The following is a 7,731-nucleotide window of genomic DNA, read 5'->3' as shown; positions in this document are numbered from 1 at the left end:
CACGGGAGCGAGGGTACCGCCCACACATTCCAGAGGGAAACAATAACAACCTTTATGGGTTACATCTGCCACCAGCTGAACTCGCCCGTGGCCATGGGCGAGAGCACATCCGTGCCAGCGAGGTGACTCAAAGTTCAATCATGGCTAGGCCTGTGTCAAGGCTCACCATGATGGCTCGCCATAAAATAGGGAGATCTGTTTTGTTTAGTTCTCTTCTGTTGGATTTGTTTAAAGTGAGGGTCTTACTATGTACCCCAGGCTGGCCTCGAACTCACCGCGATCCCCCTGCCTCGGCCTGCTGAGTGCTGGGATGATCCAGCGTGCACCCAGATCCACCCCGCCTGGACTGAAGAGAGATCTTTTGCAAAAGGAAAGGGGGCCAAGAGATCGGGGGAGGTGGAAGGGAGGGGAAGAGGATGAAAAAGAATTAAACTGTGTTATGAAAGTGTACCCGCCCCCCACTGTGAATGTAATCATTATGGACTAATAAAAATAACAGTTGAATAGAAGTGACTGCAGTTGGCAAATGCTTCCTGTCCTTTTCAAGTAGTTGATGTTCCCCCTAGGGCCTTAATCATTTGAGAAATTTAGGAAAGATAAATTCTTAATTTAAACCAGGTCTCAGGGCAAAGCAGAGGGTTGGGGGGGCGGTCTTGGAAGAACACCTCCTTTCTCCATACCATTGGCTGGAGGCTACAGCAACCGGGAAGGCGGTGTCTTGCTCTGGAAATAGAGGCCGTGTGTTTTCAGATCTGAGACCTAATAAATGCTTAGAAATATGTTACACATTGAAGTCTGTTTCTTTATTTCACTATAACTAGTAGAGCATGCTTTTGAATCCCTGCTTGTCTTTCATTGCCCACGCTGGGCTTCAATTTGGAACCCTCCTGCCTCAGCCTCCCGAGTGCTGGGATTCCGGGTGTGTGCCACCATGCCTTGTTTACTGAATTTTTTCTAACGTCTGTTTCTGAGTTTACATAGCCTATAAACTCCATTCCAGGACAGTGCAGGGCCCGTGGTCAGTGTTCTTAGAGAAAGCAAATCCTGTGGCTGATAGGAACAGGAGCTCAAGGTGATGTCAGAAACCAGCAGGGAGCCAGGCCAGGTGCAGGGGGCAGGTGGGGAGGGGAGGCACCTGGCCCTCATCCACTGGGGTTCTGGGCTATGCAGCCTGTGGCCAAGGTCAGAGGCAAGGGTCTCATTCTTTGATCCCCTTGAGAAGCCACGTTGCATCCAGGGATGTGTTCGGTGAGTGTTGTGCGGGAGGCAGGGCGGGAGCACAGGGTAGCAGGAGGTGATGGGGTCCACCACTGTGCGCCTGGACTCGGTCCTCTCACCTGTGGCGCACCCGGCTTTCCATCCTGTCACCCACTGCTGAGCTAGAGCAGGAGGCCCGGGGGAAGCCCAGCCCCTCCGGGACAGGACAGTCTGTAACTCAGCACCACACACACGCACACGCACACACACACATGCACACACGCACTGGGCAACAGTCATGATTCATTCCTCAGATTCCTTCCTTACATCTCACCCCCCACCAATGCTGGGCCCTTCGCAGATTTGCAGACAGGAAAAGAATGTCCCGATCCCTTTTCTCCTGCAACGGCCCAGCTGCAGTCTTCCTCATAGAAGCCATGAGGAAGTGGGAGAGGGACCAGCTGTCAGCCCTCCAAGCCCATCCGCCCTTCCAGTCCTGGGTGGCCTGTAAGGCTTGCTGCCGGGTCCTCACAGCAGCCTCACCAGAAGGTGTCACGGGGTCCGTTTTTCAGGGGAGCAAACTGAGGCTCAGAGAAGTGAAGACACCTGGCTGGGCTCACACAGTAGGGCGTGGTAGATTCCATCCTTTTAACCTCCTTCCCCCTTCTCTGTGCTAGGAAGGCTTTTAAAAGTTTAAATTTAGGGCCTGGGACTTGGCTCAGTGGCGCTGCCACCTGCCTCGCAAACGCAAGTCCCAAGTTCGATCCCTGGTACCAAATAAATAATAAATGTTTAAAAATTAAAAGTTTAAGCTTAAAAGATGCAAAAGTTAAAAATGAAATGAAACCAGTCCTCCAGAAGCCCTGACCCTCAGCAGGAGGGCAGGAGGAAGCCGGGCTTGCAGGCCTGCCTAGGGACCGTGTGTCCAGGGTGCCTGGAGACTGGGATCGCTGGCACCCGGGCCGGTTTTCGGGCTCCCTCGTGCCTGCTCACTGCTTCCGGGCTGGCCTGTGGGTGCAGCGCGGGGAGGGCTCCCTGGTGCCCGGGCTGGGCGGATGGCTGCTCCGAGACCGCCTTGCTCAGATCGAGAAGCGAGGCCTGATCAAGGCAGCCTAGTGCTTCCCCCTGGTGGCCAAAACTGGAAGGGTCGGAGCGCCTCACCCATCTGCTCGTTGGGTCCACCTGAGACTGCCAGGTTCCTAAGTCTCTGGCTGAACTCAAAGCACCTGTACTTTTATTCTTATTCTTTTATTTATTTTTTTAATTTTTTTACTTATTTAATTAGAGGCTGGATCGCACTGTGATCCAGGTGAGCCTTGAACTCGCAGTGTAGCAGAGGCTGACATCGAATACGTGTTCTTCCTGCCTCAGACTCCCAGGTTCTGGGACTGCAGACGTGCGTACCATTCCCGGCTGGTGTCCGTATCTTTAGTCTGCACTTTCTTGGTGGCTGGGGATGCAAGCATCTTCTCCTGTGTTATTAGCCATTTCTAATCTTTTGCAAAGTGTTCAGGACTTTTGCTCATTTTTTTCTAATGTTTAAATTACTAAATTGAAGAGTTGTTTTTTTTTCTTTTTTGAAGGGGGAGGGTTGAGACAAGATCTCACTATATGGTCAGCCTGGCCTCAAACTCTCAGAGACCCACCTGCCTCAGCCTCCCAAGTGCTGGGAGTACAGGTGCGCATCACCACGCCCGACTAGTTCTCTAATATTTTGGAAGCTTGGCTTTCATCAGTTATTGCTGTGTGTTCTTCTAGCTGGTGGCTTGCCCACTTACTCCACCCATCATATCTTTGAAGTTTGCTCCCAGTTTTGAGGAAGTCCACTTTTTCAAGTGTTTCTTCTATGTCTTCACTCTGGGTCCTGTTCAAGAAGTCTTCGTGGACCCATGTGTTTGTTCTTGTGTTTTCCAGTATTGCTGTTCTTTTTTTTTTTTCTTAAATGTATTCCTGTTCTAATTAGTAAAGATATCCAGGTCAAACTAAAATTGAGGGAAAAAAAGTGAGGTCTCAAAAGGCTGAGACAGGAGGATCGCCTTGACTTTGAGGCCAGCCTGAGCTACATAGTAAGTTCAAGGCCAGCCTGTACTACATACCAAGACTCTGTCTAGCACTTGGGAGGCTGAGGCAGGAGGCTAGCTGTTGGTTAGGCCAGTCTGGGCTACATACTGAGTTTGAGGCCAGCCTGAACTACATAGTGAGACCCTGTCTCAAAAAAAAAAAAAAAAAAAAAGAAAAGAAAAAGAAAAGACTCTGTCTAATAAATAAATAAATTTGAAAAGCCAGGCGTGGTGACTCATGCCTGTAATCCCAGCACTCAGGAAGCTGAGACAGGAGGATTGCCACAAATTTGAGCTCACATAGTAAGCTCAGGGCCAACCTGCACTACAAAGCAAGACCCTGTCTCAGACAAACGAGAAAACACCTGAAGTTTATTCATTTTTTGTTTGTTTGTTTGTTACTTTTTTGTGGTCCTGAAGACTGAACCGAAGGCCTTCACATCCCCAGCCCTTTTTGGAAGTTTATTACATTGAGACAGGGTCTTGCTAAGTCACTAAGTTCCCTTGGCTGCCCTGGAACTTGCAGTCTTCCTGCTTCAGCGTCCCACAGTGCTAGGAGTACAGGTGTGCACTGCCACACCCTGTGAGATACGGAGAGGTCTGGCTTCCATTCCCAGGTCTCCGTTCCTTGTCCCCCACAACATAACCACTTTGTCATTTGTTTCTTTTTAGAAGTTATACATCTTCTTCCCCTTTCCTTCAACAAAAAGAGGGACACACATACACACGTCATATACACATCTTTGTTTACATATATTACCTATGTGTTCGTGTATGTGTGTGTCCTCTCTCTCTTGCTTTTTTTTTTCCCCCGGATAAGGGGGATTGAACTCAGATCCTTGCGCTTGCGAGGCAGGCAGCAGCACCACTAAGTCCCTGGTCCTGTCCTCTCTCATGGGGAATTTCCTCTTGTCCTGCCCTGTCCCCCCTGTTTATTTTTGGTAGCTGCCAAGTAGCAGTGTCGGTACTGCCAGCACTGTGGTTCTTTCAGTCTTTTCTACTGCACTGAGAGCACTGTGCCTACGTCACTTCCTGGGTTGGCTTGTTCATATTTGGGATGGGTTTCTAGGTAGGGCACTGCCAGGTCAAAGGCCCCACAGCTGTGGTTGCCCGACCCCCCTGCCCACCCCGGCATGGGGCAGGAAGGCTGTTTCCCAGGGCCTACCATGGCTTTGGGCTTCTGCCTGCCTGCCTGACAGCAGGGCCACCCTCGGGGACAGGAGACTCTCCCAGGTAGTGTCCGTGGGGACCCGCAGCCTGGCCACCCTCACTGGCTGTGGCCCCGGGATGCCCTCTGCCTACCCTTGGCCCAGGAGACCCGCAGCACGGCAGCTTCTCCTTGCCCCACTCCAGCCACCCTCACTGCAGACCGCGGCTCACTAAGCACATCTGGGCGACGTCACTTGGTTTTCCTACTTGTGTGCTGTTATCCCATGTACAGATGAGGAGGGAGCAGTGGGGTCTAAGTGAGAGCCAGCATCTTGTTCCACTTCCCAGAGCTCCGGGAGGAGGGAGGCAGGCTGGTTCACGGCCACACACACGCCTGGACATGACGTGTGTGTGTATGTGTGTGACGCTGTGCTCAGACCCATGTACACTTTTCTCTTTCTCTGTCTTTTGTTTTTTTGGGTTTTTTTTTTCCTTCCTTTCTTTTTTTGGTACTGGGGACTGAGCTACATCTACAGCTTTTTTATTTTTTTATTTATTTGGTTTTTTTTGAGACGGGGTCTCACTATGTAGTTTAGACTGACCTGGAACTCACCATGCAGCCCAGGCTGGTCTCGAACTCACAGCGATCCTCCTGCCTCAGCCTCCCGAGTGCTGGGATTACAGGCATGTGCCACCATGCCCAGCCTGTTTTTTTTTTTTAATGGTCTCACTGAGTTGCTAAATTGCCCAGGCTGGCTTCAAACTTGCAGTCCTCCGACCTCAGCATCCCAAAGTGCTGGGCCCATGCACATTTCTGATTAAGAGGACATGGTGTCCTCATGGCTGGCCCTTTCTCCTCACTGATAAGTCCTGAGGCTCGGTCACCTCCCATAGGATTCCCATGCCCAGCTCTCATCAGTGTCCTGCAAGCGGTGTCCCCCAGCAGGGAGTGGGGACAAGGCCCACTCCCCTGGCCCCTGGAAAGACATCACAATGGGTGTCTACATAGTGAGGGCCCTCCCTTGGCCCCGCCTACTTCCGGCCAGCACACACACACACACACACACACACACACACACACACTAACCCGGAACCCAGCAACGCCTGGACACTGTTGCTGGGACAAAGGACTTCCATAGTACCAAAATGGAACCATCCCCAGGGTGAGGGTCCTCCACTCAGGACTGGGGCTGGAGAGACCGGCAGAAGTGGACACTAGGGACATTTCCCAAGGGGAAGCAGGAGGGGACTGTGGGTCACCTTGCTGAGCTGGGTGGGGCCTAATTCGGGTACTTGCCACTCTCCCCCAATCCTGCCCCGACTTCCAGGGGCACAGTAGGGACCAAGGGCAGGTGGGGCCCCGCATCACCCCTCTTCTCTCTCAGTAACACAGGGGATTTGCCCAGCAGGACTGATGGCTGCCCCACAACAGGTTCGGCCTTCCCTCCTCCTGTGACTGACACTTGGGTCTGGGGGTGCCCTGCCTGGGTGCGCTGAGGTGGCCCTAATCAATGCCAGTCTTGCTAAATGTGTGCTGGGGGGATGGGATGTTTGAGGGGATCCCTAGGGAACCAGTGAGAGCCGGGCATCGCTGATGTGCTTCTCAGACCTGGAGTTTCCTCACCTGCAGGTGAGCGGGGCATCTGGGGTCCTGGATGGCCAAGACTTCTCTCACGACAGAGTAGAGCAGCTCAGTGATACAGCCAAGTGCCACAGCCAACTGCCACAGCCCTGAGGCACGGCTGAGCTTGACAACTCAGCCAGCATGGTGGCTCTGGAACACAGCTCTCTCAGTTGAAGAGGTGGAAACAAACTTTATTACACCAGCAAGCCCTGGTGGGCCCAGAGGAGTCTGAGCACTCTCTCAGAATTGAGAGCCTCCTTATATAGGGAGCTACAGGGTAGGTGAGCATGCTCACTGAAGCAAAAGGGCGGGGTTACAGAACATTCCAGAAGCAGGGGGCAGAGCCACAGAACATTCCTGAAACAAATGCCCTTTGAGCATGCTCACTGAAACAGGGACGGAGTCACGGAACTTTCTTGTGAGGGGGCGGAGTTTAAGAGAACATTTCTGAAAGGTCACACAGTTCAAACAGTCACCAACCGTTTTGACACACTGGTCAAGAGCCCAGCAGCACAGACTTACATTTCCAAAACAAAACATTCTGTGGGGGGAAGAAAAAATGGAGGAAGGCAAGGGCCTGTCTTATTGTGCAGCACTTCTCTGTCACCATCCCATGGAGTCCAGGCGGGGCCAAAGTGGCGATGGCATCCTGCTCTTTGGGGCCACATTCTGGGACAAAATGCTGGGTGGGAGATCCAGAGCCCACTGGAAGCCAGTAGGTCCCCTTCCTGGGAGGGCGAGAGCTGGTTGTGGACGCCAGGCCTACCCCGCTCTACTTGGGAACACGGGGACCCCAACTGCCCCGATCCATAAGACCTCGGGGCTCCCGTCCTCCCCTCATGGGCACACACGGGGTGTCCAGGACCCTGGACTCCTCTTCCCTGGCCCAGGGTGGTAACCGGGGCCCCTGTGCTTGGGGAGAGGAAAGGGTGGCCTGGGACCCCAACATCCTCCCCTGAGGGGTAGATGGGAGCAGCCCCGCTGGAGCCACTATGATCAAAGGCAAGGCCACGTTAGCAGCATTCCACCCTTAGATACGTGTTTACTGGGTGACCTCAGTTCAGTTACTTAACCTCTCTGAGTCTTGTTTCCATATCTGCTGCCAAACTGGAGAAACACCCCACGCCCACCTCACTGCGTTTCACTAGAGTAACTGTATGAAGCTTGTTAAGTGTTTAGCACAGGTTGTGGCCTGATGCTCCCACTTCCTACACCTCTTCCAGGAAGAGCTCACACCCTAGGACACAGGGCAGGAGACACAAATGCCCTGGTTCAAATCCTGGCGCCTCCACTCACTAGCTGAACAAACATTGCCAGCCGGCCCTCCCACAGGCCTGGCTTCCGGCTTTGTAAAACAGCCCTAGAGCGGGGTGGCGGTGCACACCTGCGATCCCGGCACTCTGGAAGCCTGAGGCCCACGGATCGGGAGTTGAATCCCAGCTTGGGCAATTTAGTGACTTGGCAAGATCCTGTCTCAAAATAAAGAAAATAAGAAAAGGACTGGAGTGTAGCTCAGGGCGAAGGCCTTGTGTTCAACCATTAGTACTGCAAAATAAACAAACAACACAAAAGCAGTCTTGGCGTCCCTGAGGCCCGGCTTCTGAAGATGGCTCCTTCTTCCTCCACCAGATCCTGACTGTAAGGTGCGGCCTCCGCAGCCTCCGCCGCCGCTGCGGCCTCCACCGCCCCTGCAGCCGCTGC

The 7,731-nt window shown here is 52.9% G+C and overlaps 1 long non-coding RNA gene across 1 annotated transcript; it reads left to right on the top strand.

The window, feature by feature from the left end:
* The first annotated feature begins 5,490 nt into the window (after positions 1-5,490).
* Positions 5,491-7,731, top strand: LOC104876218. Its single transcript, XR_784286.1, has 3 exons — positions 5,491-5,569; positions 5,792-6,036; positions 7,660-7,731. It is a non-coding gene; the product is annotated as an uncharacterized LOC104876218 (long non-coding RNA).

The sequence above is a fragment of the Fukomys damarensis genome, unplaced genomic scaffold (assembly GCF_012274545.1).
Source record: "Fukomys damarensis isolate Sample0158 unplaced genomic scaffold, DMR_v1.0_HiC HiC_scaffold_34, whole genome shotgun sequence".
Taxonomy (NCBI): Eukaryota; Metazoa; Chordata; class Mammalia; order Rodentia; family Bathyergidae; genus Fukomys; species Fukomys damarensis.
Note: the sequence above shows the minus strand (reverse complement) of the source record. Positions and strands in the feature narration are given on the sequence as shown.